Source organism: Lampetra planeri, chromosome 3 (genome assembly GCF_965212315.1).
Source record: "Lampetra planeri chromosome 3, kcLamPlan1.2.h2, whole genome shotgun sequence".
Lineage (NCBI taxonomy): Eukaryota > Metazoa > Chordata > Hyperoartia > Petromyzontiformes > Petromyzontidae > Lampetra > Lampetra planeri.
In genome coordinates this window covers 19294044-19306472 of record NC_136109.1, presented here as the reverse complement: position 1 = coordinate 19306472, position 12429 = coordinate 19294044, and the positions used below count along the sequence as shown (strand labels likewise).

Here is a 12429-nt window from a genome sequence, read left to right as displayed (position 1 = left end):
GAAGCCCCCTTTCTTATTCTTAATCTCGAATAACCGTGCTATAATGCCGAAGACTCATTGAGCAGAAGAGAAACAACACGCGCTTTATTCTAAAGGGTTAGTGTTGATACGTGAGGATGGCTCAGAAAGACTGACTCGTCCTTCGGATTCTTAAGGATCATTGTCCATTCTTGAGGTTCGTAAAGTTACACTTGTGCACCTCGATGATTCTTACAAAGCTCAGCGTTAATGCACAAGGCTCATCATGGAGCCATACTAAGGCAGCCATTAGTGCGGTGTGAATTGCCGAATCTCATAGAGGCAGACTAATGCTCCCTTCGTATTCCTTATTAATTAATGATCAGTGTAAACACTTTAGTGATGATGTCTAAACTAGTGTTAGCCAATGCGAAATAAAACTGGCGTAATTAATCGAACAAAATTGTATTTTTGTTCCAGATAACTCGAGCCCCTTTAAAAATGTCAGCCACCTTCACCTTCCTCGCGAAGGCGAGCAACCCCCCAACGAGCGACGCCCATTATGACGTGACCAATGACGACCTATGACCTCACCAAAACCCCGCCCATCACCTCCCGTGTCTCCTTTTTTCTCCGACTATGCTCGTTGTTTTCTGATAATAGAACCGACAATGGGTAGAATAAACGATTACAGTGCGTAAATAATCCGAGAGGCGTGCTCGAGTCTCAACATTTCGAGTCGACTGCCCCAGCTGTGTGTGCGTAGTTACTGAGTCGTGTCCCCTGGAGTGCACTATGCAGTATTCTCTTCGGAGTTTGTTTTTGGTAGTTGCTGACGCAGTCGATGTTAACAGATCAATCTTGTGGCCCACGCAACAGGGTGTGGAGGGAGAGGAGGAGGTTTAAAATACGACAGGAAGCTGCACAATTTTATCTTTAACGTTATTTCTCAGAACACAATGTCACAGATAATAGATTACGTTTAGAACTCTTCATTCCATAACATTTCATTCGGATTGTATATATGTTTTACGTCATGATAAATCACAGTGTAGGTGTGGGGCGGAGGTACATGGTAAGTATTAACACTGTGCTATGAACCCGGTGACCTGAGTTCGATTCCCAGCCACCGATAACATCGATGGCGAGTGATTTCTCAGAACTACGAAGTCCTACCTCCACCGTTGCCCCCTCCCCCCCCAGCCACTGAGCAAAGTGACGAAGTATGGTCACGACAGACACTGCGTGGGGAGGCCTTCATACAGCAGTGGATTTGCCTATATAACGTATAGATTGAGATTTCTGCCGCGCTGTTGCCATATTGGGTTGAAATAGTGCTGCAACTTGAACCAAAATATTATTATTCATATTCTATGGGTCTTTCGGTAAAGCCACGTAGATAGAAAATTTATAATAAATATTTTATCTTATTTTTTTTATTGTAAATTTTCTACCTACGTGGCTTTACCGAAATACCCAAAGAATATGAATTCCTGCAGTCACGAAAGCTTTAAGCCAAAATATTATTTTTCGATTTAAAGCTTTCGTGACTGCAGGGATTCATCTTCTTGGTTCTTTCGGTAAAGTCACGTAGAAGGGAAATAATACAATTATAAAAATACAATTCTCACGACGTTTCGGCCACAACGCAAGCAGCCGTCCTCAGGTGAAGAACAGGTCTGTCGGCTGCTTGCGTTGTGGCCGAAACGTCGTGAGAATAGTATTTTTATTATTTTATTATTTCCCTTCTACGTGACTTTACCGAAAGAACCAAGAAGATCAAAATATTATTGTTAATTATCCACGATCTATCCACTGCCGTCGCTATCTCTCACAATCCTGCAAAATGTAATCATCCACCCGGCACGTGTACGCTGGCTGATGGCGAGATGTTAACTCCCTCGCCTGGTATGCAGGAGGACGTGGGTTCGATCCCGACCCTGACGCCTGCATAGTTGGGAGTTGGCATGTTCTATCTCTCTCTCCCCGCGGTTGCGGTGATTTTTCACCGGGTCCTCCGTATTCTTTTCCCTCCACATTTAAAATCAACGTGCGTTTGATAAGCCACTTCGTTCAGCTCTCATTTGTGGCCAGCTCGCTTATGAAAGAGATCTGTATAGCTCAGTGGGCCTCGCCTGGTGAAATAAAAAAAACATTTGTTTACATCATCCCATCGTTCACTCGGCTTCCATTCAGTCGTTAATCCTGATCATCGTCCGTCATCCTCTATAAGCGACGTGTCCTTCATCAAGCCCACTCTACGTTGTACAACAGAGCGACGTCTTGAACCCGTGTGCGCCCTCGAGTCCACGTGCTCCTCTCTCCGTCTCTCGCTGTCGTTCCCGGCGTGCGTCTTTTCTCCCGTCCTCCGCCGCGCTCCCTGGAAGTTTGCGTTGGAATGTCGTCCTCAATTCTGCTTCATGTGTCGGCAGCGGCTAGTTAGTACGCATTGATTAAAACGCTCTTCTTAAGGCATATTGTGCGTTGCGTCTCGCTGCCTGCTTGGCTGCGTGTTGTGTTCCTGGCCAAATCTCAACCAAAACATTGTCAACAACAAAAATCCATCCAGTTTAAAACGTCTTGAAAATGCGTATTGACGGAAAGTACGAATAAATGCAATTACTTCCAAAAATATAGAGCACTAACAATTAGAGTATTATGGAATAACGCGATATACGTGCCTGTGTGTGTGAGTGTGAGTGAGTGTGAGTGAGTGTGAGTGAGTGTGAGTGAGTGTGAGTGAGTGTGAGTGAGTGTGAGTGAGTGTGAGTGAGTGTGAGTGAGTGTGAGTGAGTGTGAGTGAGTGTGAGTGAGTGTGAGTGAGTGTGAGTGAGTGTGAGTGAGTGTGAGTGAGTGTGAGTGAGTGTGAGTGAGTGTGAGTGAGTGTGAGTGAGTGTGAGTGAGTGTGAGTGTTGAGCGATAGTGTAGCGGTTAGCGCGCTGCGCTATGAACCCGGCCACCCGAGTTCGATTCCCGCTCACGGCCAACACCAGTGACGATTATCTGAACCGGTCCTGGGCCTCCCCTATGTCGACTCAGCCTCAAATGAGTACCTGGTGCGGTGTGTAAACATCACCACTAGGGAGACAAAGGCGGTCGGGCGTGGATGCTGGCCACCCACCCCCTCGTGTACCGTTGCGCCTTCATAGGTGCTCGCTAACAGCACTTGCCCCTACAGTCTGTTAAGGCTATATGGGGGATCTTTATCTTTGTGAGTGTGTGCACTGGGGAGACAAAGTGGGGAGCGGCAGTGTCGTGCTTAGCGCACTGCGCACCACAAACGCAGCGTCCCGAGTTCGATTCCCGCTCACGACCAACACCAGTGACGGTTATCTGAACCAGTCCGAGGTCGACTCAGCCTCAAATGAGTAGCTGCTGGTGCGGTGTGTAGTAAACGTCGCCACTGGGGAGACAAAGGCGGCCGGGCGTGGTGCTGGTCACCCACCCCTCTCGCGCGCCGTTCCGACTCGATTAGCCCCTTACCAACAGCGCTTGTCGCAATGCTCCGTATTCACGTATTGTCTAAACGGGAGGTGTTGTTTGTCTTTGGTATTCGCCGTGGTTACCAACCACCGATGCATCGGCTATTTTGTCAACATGCTGATCAGAGACGTCTCGCAAAGCGTAAGCACGATGGTGTCACGGTAATTCTAAAGGCCGATCATTATAAGATTTCATTACACGTGGAGCGGTGACGCAATTATTGGCTTCGTGCGCTGTGAACACGCCCGCCTGAGTTGGATAACACTGTAACAAAAAAAATGTTAGTTCATGGGTACTCAGTGTTATTTGCTAATTGATTATGCCTCAAAAGTACCGAAAATAGCTGTTATCCCCCACAAACGTTGCTTTTGTGACCAGGACAGTGATATTTTGAAATGTACCTATTTTCAATGAGAAAACGTGGTGTGCATTTGTCTCATTCTTTCACATCAAGTCCTGGTTGATGAATCGGTCGTGGCTAACGACGACAATGGCGATGACCAGCAGCAGCAGCAGCAGACGTATTTCATCATGTGCTGTGAGACTCTGTTCACAAACGCTGAGATGCTGGCAGTAGATCAAGTGGGCGGGTTCGTAAGTGCGCGTCTCTTTCATGTTTCTTAGCGTTCGCCTCCCCCTGAACGTGTTTTCTTGAGCGATATGCGGACGCGTTCGTCACACGCGCGCAGACACGCGCGCGCATAAAACACGCTTTGAAAAGGAATTGGTCAAATATGAAAACAAATTTGATAAATGCTCTTGTGACTCAGGCTCTTTCGAAATAAAAAAATATATATATATGCATCGTGATGTGGGTCAGAGAAATATTGCGTTACGGCTTGAGGATGCCTCCATACAGCTGTGGATAGACCATGGCTGACGCCACGTGGGCCCCCTGGTCGCAGCACGTGGCTCGTGATCGCGGGGTGGGGGGGGTGCAAGAGATCAAACGCATGAACGACGCTTTGTGGCCAAGCCGACGGTGGACATGCGGTGGACAAAAAATACCCCAACAGTGGATCGGTGCAGTGCCGAATTCAGCTCGTGCGGGGCCTGTAGCATGATGTTATAAAGGGGCCCTAAATATAAAAAAACACGCAAATATTAAAACAAAATGTTTTTACTTGCATAGTAAAATAATTGTTATTTTTAATTTGGTATACAGCCAGATAATGCGACAAATCGCTAACCTTAAACACCCAGTCGTTCATAAACGTTTAAGGCAGTATAGGACTATAGTAATAGAGCAAGTGCAGAATCACTGAACCGGAATTGATAGCTTGAAAGCATTTAGCGCCGGGCCCTTGAAAGTGCGGTGCCCGTATCATATGCTACTTGTGCTACTAGGATTATCCGGCACTGGATCGGTGGCGCGGTGGTTAAGCGCGCTGCGTTACGAACCCGGTGACCTGAAGTCAGATTCCTCAGTCACGCTAACATCAGTTGTGATTGTTTTATGTTGTTTTATGTTGGCTATGTACCCCCCCCCCCCCAGCGGCCCTGCCCCACCATCGCCCCCCCCCACCACCCGACCCTCTTCACTAACTCGCGCTGACTAGCGTGGTGAAGTATGGTTACAATTGTGAAATGTTTATTGTAGAAATGTGGAATGTTCACCACTGGCTCAGGGCTTCCAACGCAGTCCATCCCGGGAAAACCTCACCGAGTCTGAATATTTGTCAGGAGAGACCTAGGGCAGGGGTCGGCAACCAAAATAACAAGAAGAGCCATTTCTTTCCAATTCGGTACAAAATTCAGTATTTCAAGAGCCGCAATGCATCTGAGTACATACTGTACATACGTACATATCGTCAAGAAGCAGCCCGTAAAGAGCCGCATGCGGCTCCGGAGCCGTAGGTTGCCGACCCCTGACCTAGGGCATACAATTGCTTTGTGTGCGTGTGCAAAGAAACTGGGATATCCGGAGAAACCCCACACACGCGAGGGTATATCACTCACGAGTCAGTAGAGTGTCTCGAACCCACGTGCTCTACTGGCTACCTCGCGACCCCATCTACTGCTGGACGAAGGCCTCCAAACGCCGCATTATTCATGGGTGTTACTTTTACCATACTTCACCCCACTGGTCAGTTGGGCGAAGTGAAAGTGGGACCCACAAATCGGTTTTGATATTACCACCGATGGGTTAGCCCGTGGTTTGGGTGTTGAACTAAGGTCGCCGTGTACTGGCGCAGCACGCTAACCACTGGACCGTCTGAAATAAGCGCTCGTCTGTCTGCTTTTGTGCCGACAGGACCGACGGGTTAATGGATCTGGGGCGGAGCTATCGTGGACTGGGTGGAGGTAGACCTGGGATGGAGCTTTGGTGGAGCTGAAAGGGGTGAGAGGGGGAGTGGATGGAGTTGGAGCTGCAATCGGTGTAGATGGAATTGGTGGAGGTGGTGATGGAGTGGGTAGAGGTAGAATGAGTGGAGGTGGAGCTGAAATGGGTGAAGGTGGAGCTGAAATGGGTGGAGGTGGAATGGGTGGAGGTGGAGCTGAAATGGGTGGAGGTGGAAGAGGTGGAGCTGGAATGAGTGGAGGTGGAAAGGGTAGATGTGGAGCTGAAATGGGTGGAGATGGAGCTGTAGTGGGTGGAGGTGGAGCTGGAATGAGTGGAGGTGTAATGGGTGGAGCTGGAGCTGGAATAGGTGGAGGTGGAATGGGTGGAGGTGGAGCTGGAGAGGGTGGAGGCAGAGGTGCAGTGGGTGGAGGCAGAGCTGAAATTAGTGTAGGTGGCATGGGTGGGGGTGGTGCTGGAGTGGGTGGCGGTAGAATGAGTGGAGATGGAAGAGGTGGAGGTGGAGCTGGAATGAGTGGAGGTGGAATGGGTGGATGTGGAGCTGGAATTGGTGGAGGTGGCGCTAGAGTGAGTGGAATGGGGTGGAGCTGAGCCAGACCGGGCGAAGAGAAAAGGGAAATAGATGGAACTGGACCTGCGATGGGTGGAGCTGGAGTTGCGCTTGGGTGGAGTTGGCCGAGATCCAGTCCGGGTCACCGTGACTTCACCCCCGCTTCAGACCCGCGTCGAGAAACAGCGCGTGCGGCCCCATGTAAATTCATGAGGGTTCGCGTGTGCAAAACAACACATACAACACACAAAGACACGTAATACTTACAAAGGTTCCCCGTGTAGCCTGCGCAGGCTGTTGTGGCAGGTGCTGTTTTTGCACACGAGGGGGGCGGTGCGGCTAGAACCACGCCCGGCCGTCTTTGTCTCTCCAGTGCTGATATATACAACGACAAAAATACCCCGTATAGCCTTTACAGACTCTAGGGGCAAGTGCTGTTAGCGAGCACCTATGAAGGCCAGAACGGTACACGAGGAGGTGGGTGGCCAGCACAACGCCCGACCGCCTTTGTCTTCCCAGTGGGGATGTTTACACACCGCACCAGGTACTCATTCGAAGCTGAGTCAACCTAGGGGAGGCCCAGGACCGGTTCAGATAATCGTCACTGGTGTTGGCCGTGAGCGGAAATCGAAATCGGGTCACCGGGTTCGTGGCGCAGCGCGCTAACCACTGCGCCACCTCTCCTTCAAAGGCACACGTGCACGCGAAGACCGCCCCATGTAGGCAAATAGAATTTGTGGAGCAAGTACGGTAAAGTGAGAATATGGTGATTCAAGAAAAACACATTATGAAGGCGTTAAATAATCATCAGTTTTGTAATAATGGTATCACTTATGCGAGTGTGAAATCAGTAACAAAAAACATTCTCTGTGAATATGCAGCTTGACCCTGATATGATGTGCACATTTGTTTTACTCAACTATAAACAAAACTATTTTCATTATTTTACCAGGTGAGGCCCACTGAGCTATGTAGCTCTTTTTCAGAAGCGACCTGGCCGCAAATAAAAGCTCAACAAAGTGGCTTCTCATGTGGAAATTTAGAGTAGCCAAATACTCTAAAAGCGTGTTTCTAAATGTGGAGGGAAAACCCTGAAGACCCGAAGAAAAATCCACACGGACCACGGGGTAGAGAGACACTGCAAACTCCAAATATACAGCACCAGGCGTCAGGGTCGGGATCAAACACACGACCTCCTGCATACCAGGCGAGGTAGTTAACATCTCGCCAGCTTCTGCCAAGACTGTGGATGCAAGTCGACGCCTCACGTCCTCAATGACGGTGGTGGTGGCGCCCTTGCACAACTGCACATTGGAAGAGGGAGCGAGCTGTTGTTGATTTTTTTTGTTGAGTTTTGGTGACAACTTGCACGAGTTACACAAATTCGCTGAAATTCTGGCAAAAAAAATTCACAGACTTCACGCGGACTGCTCACCGACGGGGCACGGCTGACGCGAACGCCGCTCGCGTTATTGGTCTTCTCGTAATATCGTTGGCGCCCGACGGTTTTTAGAGAAATTGAGCTTGTTGTGGATTATTGAATTAAATGTTCCCACGCGTTTGCATATACGAGCGCAGGCTTTTGCTGAATTTTCCCTCGCTGTTGAGCCAGCCCTGATCTTATTTAAAGAGGGGGAGGGGGGGGTCTACAGACTTGGGGCGAGGAGGGGGAGGGCGGGCAGACGGCAGTCAATGCGAGACAAACTTTCAACAAGTTGAACTCTGAACAATAATTCGTGACAATGCAGAAACCGCGTTTTTGTGTGTCATTCATTCCGCTGCGTAGCTCCGGTGCACAATGCATACGGCGGATGGCGGCAACGGCTTGGCGAGGTCTTAGGCCCAGCAGTGGGTAGAACATTGCTGCTCATGATGATGATGACGGTGATGACGGCGGTAATGACGGTGACGTGAACCTGCTATTGCCTGTCGTGGATTCTGCTCTGGTTCTCAATCGCTATGGACGAGGAATGGCTGCCACGCACATCTTCGTTATAATAATTGTTGCATTACGTTCAGGCCCCTCCGGCCATTACAGGCAGTTTGTATATCAAACGACCTGACTATATCTTCTTGGTTTTTTCGGTAAAGTCACGTAGAAGGGAAATAATGAAATAAAAACATACTAAAATAATATAATAATATACTAAAATAATGTAATAATATGTTTTTTCCCTTCTATGTGACTTTACCGAAAGAACCAAGAAGATGAATTCCTGCAGTCACGGAAGCTTTAAATCGAGACCTGACTATAATAAATTCAGCAAGGTTTGGTGTGGTGGCAGCGGGCTGAGGTCTGTATTTCACGGGCCATTGTCAATCTACTGCTGGATGAAGGCCCCTCCACGCCGTTCCGTTGGGTGTTGTGGCTCAATATCTACAGCGGTTTCCCCGCCTTGAAAAGTGCGCGATGCTTGCGTGAAATCGTGACCCTGAATGGCGAAGAGTCATTCTGGCCTGCCACGTCATTATCACAAGTTTACATACACACGTATGTATGTTGAACTTCTTTCGCAACCGTGCTAATCGGAGGTGCGGGGGAAGGACAACAACCTAGACATAAAAAAATAAGTTCTAAAGAAAGTAGTTTTCAATTTACATTTAAAATGTGCATAGGTCAAGTGGCGTCCTAATATCGATGGCTCGCCAAAATCCGCTGCTGCGAGGATGACCAGAGCTTGCGTGAGGCTTTATGCTCCTTGACGAGACCAGCAAGTATCATGGTTCATTTGTGGCAAGCATTTTGTGCGGGGCACCACGGTGGCGAGATGTCGACTACCTTGCCTGGTATACAGGAGGTCGTTGGTTCAATCCCGACCCTGACGCCTGCTGTATATTTGAAATTTCCATGTTCTTCCCGTGATCGTTTGGATTTTTCCTCGGGTCCTCCGGTTTTTCCATCCACATTTAGAAACATGCTTTGTAGATAATTTGGCTGCTATACATTTCCACGTGATAATCCACTTCATTGAGCTACCATTTGTGATAGCCAGGGCGCTTATGAAAAAGAGCTATGAAGCCTTAACTGGTTAAATAATATGAGTTCGTGTTAATGATGTGTTAATGAGCGCGAGTACTGCCGAGTGGAGCCCGTGTCGCCAGTCACACTCCTGCAGGGCGCAGGGGAGGGAATTGTCACCAATCGAGGGCCCATAATTCAGGGACTGAATTAAATTGCTTGGTCTCGTTTGTGCTGTCTCGTGCGCATTGTCTGCCCCACGCACGTTCCGTCTCGTTCGTTCCACGTTGCCCGAAGGCAACGTTTGCATATATATTTGCACGTAATATAAATGATCGATTCATATATATCCAGTGCTATGCATGCATGCATATATGTGATGTAGTGGTTGTGTGGATAGGTGCGGCCCTGCAACTTATAGGGACCTCCACGAAAGCAACCTCGAGAGGGTAGTCGGCCTACTCTTCCACCACTAGTTGATAGACTGCCGCCCGTGGTGTACCCAATCATAGTGCGCGGTGGTGGACACGGAAAACAAATTGAGTCCGAAGACTCCAATTTCAGGAGGGTCCTGCATTTTGGGAATGTTTGATAAACTCCAAATAAACTGTGTGTGTGTGCTTAGCTATAGGAGGAGACCGGGTAACCGGGCAGAACAGGGGGAGAACGTGCCAAGTCCATACAGAGAAGGCGCCCGAGTCACGAATTGAACACAGGGGCACAAGCGCAAGGCTCGGAGTATAGTAATAATAATAGTAGTGCCAAGATTGTCTATGAATTAATGAATAGAGGAGTTAAATGAATCAGCTATGATTTACTAAAATAAAATAAAACCCATTTGTTAAGCCACTGCTGGATGAAGGCTTCCCTCCCACGCAGTGGCAATAGTTTGGGGTTGTTTGACCATACTTCACCACGCTGGTCAGTGCGGCTTGGTGAAGGAGGGCGGGGCTTCGCCGTCATCGGTTCGGAGATCACCCACCACGAAATGTTAGCAGTGGGCAGGAATCGAACCCAGGTTCCAGGGTTCGTAGCGCGACGGGCGCTAATCACCGCGCCACCGCTCCTCCCGTGTGTCTGTCTATACAGTGCAGTACTACATTGCTATGTTGATTTTAGTGCTGTACACATTTAACCTTTATGGGTTTCTTAATAAACAAACAAATGCTTCCTGTCCGACTCGATCACGATGCGATGTTTATCGGGTCGCAATTCAAACCGGGCTCGGTTTTTTTTATCTTCCAATTTAATTGTTCCACTCGCCCGGAACGCGTCGCATCCACAGCCGACACCTCGGAAGCCAAGCAGGCGCTGAGCCTGGATAGCGACCACCACGCGCACCAACAGCTGTTGCTGCTGTTGTTGTGGGCGCCAGAGGGCAGTGCAGGCAAATCAATTGTTTCTCTCTGCCCAGGAGTTCGGCGAGCTGCTGCTACCTAGCCGCATGCCGCTCGTTCAGGACTGCTCCGTGACGTTGACCAACGTGCACTGCGACTCTTGAAATATTGAGATATTTTTTTAAACTTAAATTTTAAAAAAAAATGCCTCTTCTTATTCTTATTAACGTGCTTGCCGACCCCTGCTCTATACTTACCCCACCTTCAACAACTGCCAGCGACCGGCGTGGTGAAGTATGGTCGATCAAATAACCCCATGACATCGCACGGCGCGGGGGGGAGGGGGGGTGGTGCCTCGTCCAGCAGCAGATTGACAAATGAGCCGTAGACGTCACGTGTCGCAGATTTGTTTCATAAACAAAATAAGAATTGAACGTCATTGCAAGCACCTGAGTACGTACACGTGTGCGCCACACTCGTGTGTTGTCGCCCCACATCAGAATCAAACTTTGTATTCATACTGGAGGAATCCGATTAGCTATAAAGCTCTTTTGTCACGGATGTCCAGGACAGTGTGTAGTCTACCGAGACAAAGACCCCCCCCCCCCCGCCCCGTAACCTAAGAGGCTGTTTAAGCAAAGAGCTGTTAGCGAGCACCTATTACAAGGTCGGCACGCCGCACCAGGTGGGTGATGTGGCCAGGACCACGCCCGGCCGCATTTGTCTCCCTCCGAAGTGCTGATGCTTACACACCGCGTCAGCTGCTCGTTGAAGGCTGAGTCGACCTAAGGGGATGGAGTGTCCAGGCACGGGTTAAAGTATCACTCGCCACTGCATGCAAGCCGTGTCCGGGAGTCGAACTGTGGAGGTGGCCGGGTTCATGGCGCAGAAACGGCGCGCCACGCGAGTGGGTGAATATTCAGTGGTGCAATAATTATAATCTGCTGCAGCGACCACAAACAATAAATAACACGTGGAGTCTGGGAGAACATTCTTGATTTCGCCGCGCAATGAACATGTTGATTCTCTCCCAAGATTGGTGGAGCGGTGGCGCAAGTGGTTGACGCATGGCGCAACGAACCCCGTGGGACCTGAGTTCGAGTCTCCGTTCACGGCTTTTTGGCGGAAATCCCGCATGTCTCGTCTCATCTCTACATCAGTAGCTCGGTGCGAGGTTTAGACATCAGCACTGGGGAGACAAAGGAGGCCGGGCGTTACGCTATCATCACCATCGTCATCGTCTGTCGAGCCGGCCTCAACACGTGCTCGCTAACAACATGTATCCCGACAGGCTACACGGGGCATCTGTTTCTTTTAGTGTCGGGGTTAAGTGCTATTAGCAAGTTTACATAACCTGTTAAGTAGGCTAATCTTTCATTTATCCAGAAAGGACAAAAAAGCACAAAAACAATACAATGAAAAGTGAAATACGATTGCAAAGTTACAGGAATGGTATCGCGAAAATGGTCATGTCGCGAAATGTTATATTATCGTATAGTGAAACATGATATCGTGTTGTAAATGTAGTTGTTTGAACTGAAAATGTACGCTCATGAATGTGCACGCAGGGGAGGTGACACGAATGCGTTGTTCACCGCTTGTCGTTGCAGAGGTTCACGATTCGTTTTCTAGCGGCCGCCCTGATTAATACTGCGGTATCAACCATACACAATCAAATACGCGCCATATGATTGCTGCACAGTGAATGTTTAAATATATATATGTCCCATAACGTCATTCTCAAGAGTAGGCCATCTTGTGTCGGCATAAACGGTCCTGATAAAAATGCCCACGAATGATTAAATTTGGATTACACATTGCAACATCTCCCTCTTAACTG

At 48.9% G+C, this 12429-nt stretch overlaps 1 long non-coding RNA gene across 1 annotated transcript in view; it reads left to right on the top strand.

The window, feature by feature from the left end:
• LOC144739899 (uncharacterized) overlaps nucleotides 1-7929 on the top strand; it is a 35579-nt gene extending 27650 nt beyond the window's left edge. Inside the window, exon 3 of the long non-coding RNA XR_013589539.1 lies at nucleotides 5696-7929. This is a non-coding gene — a long non-coding RNA (uncharacterized LOC144739899). The remainder of the gene's footprint in view (nucleotides 1-5695) is intronic.
• Nucleotides 7930-12429: the final 4500 nt, after the last annotated feature.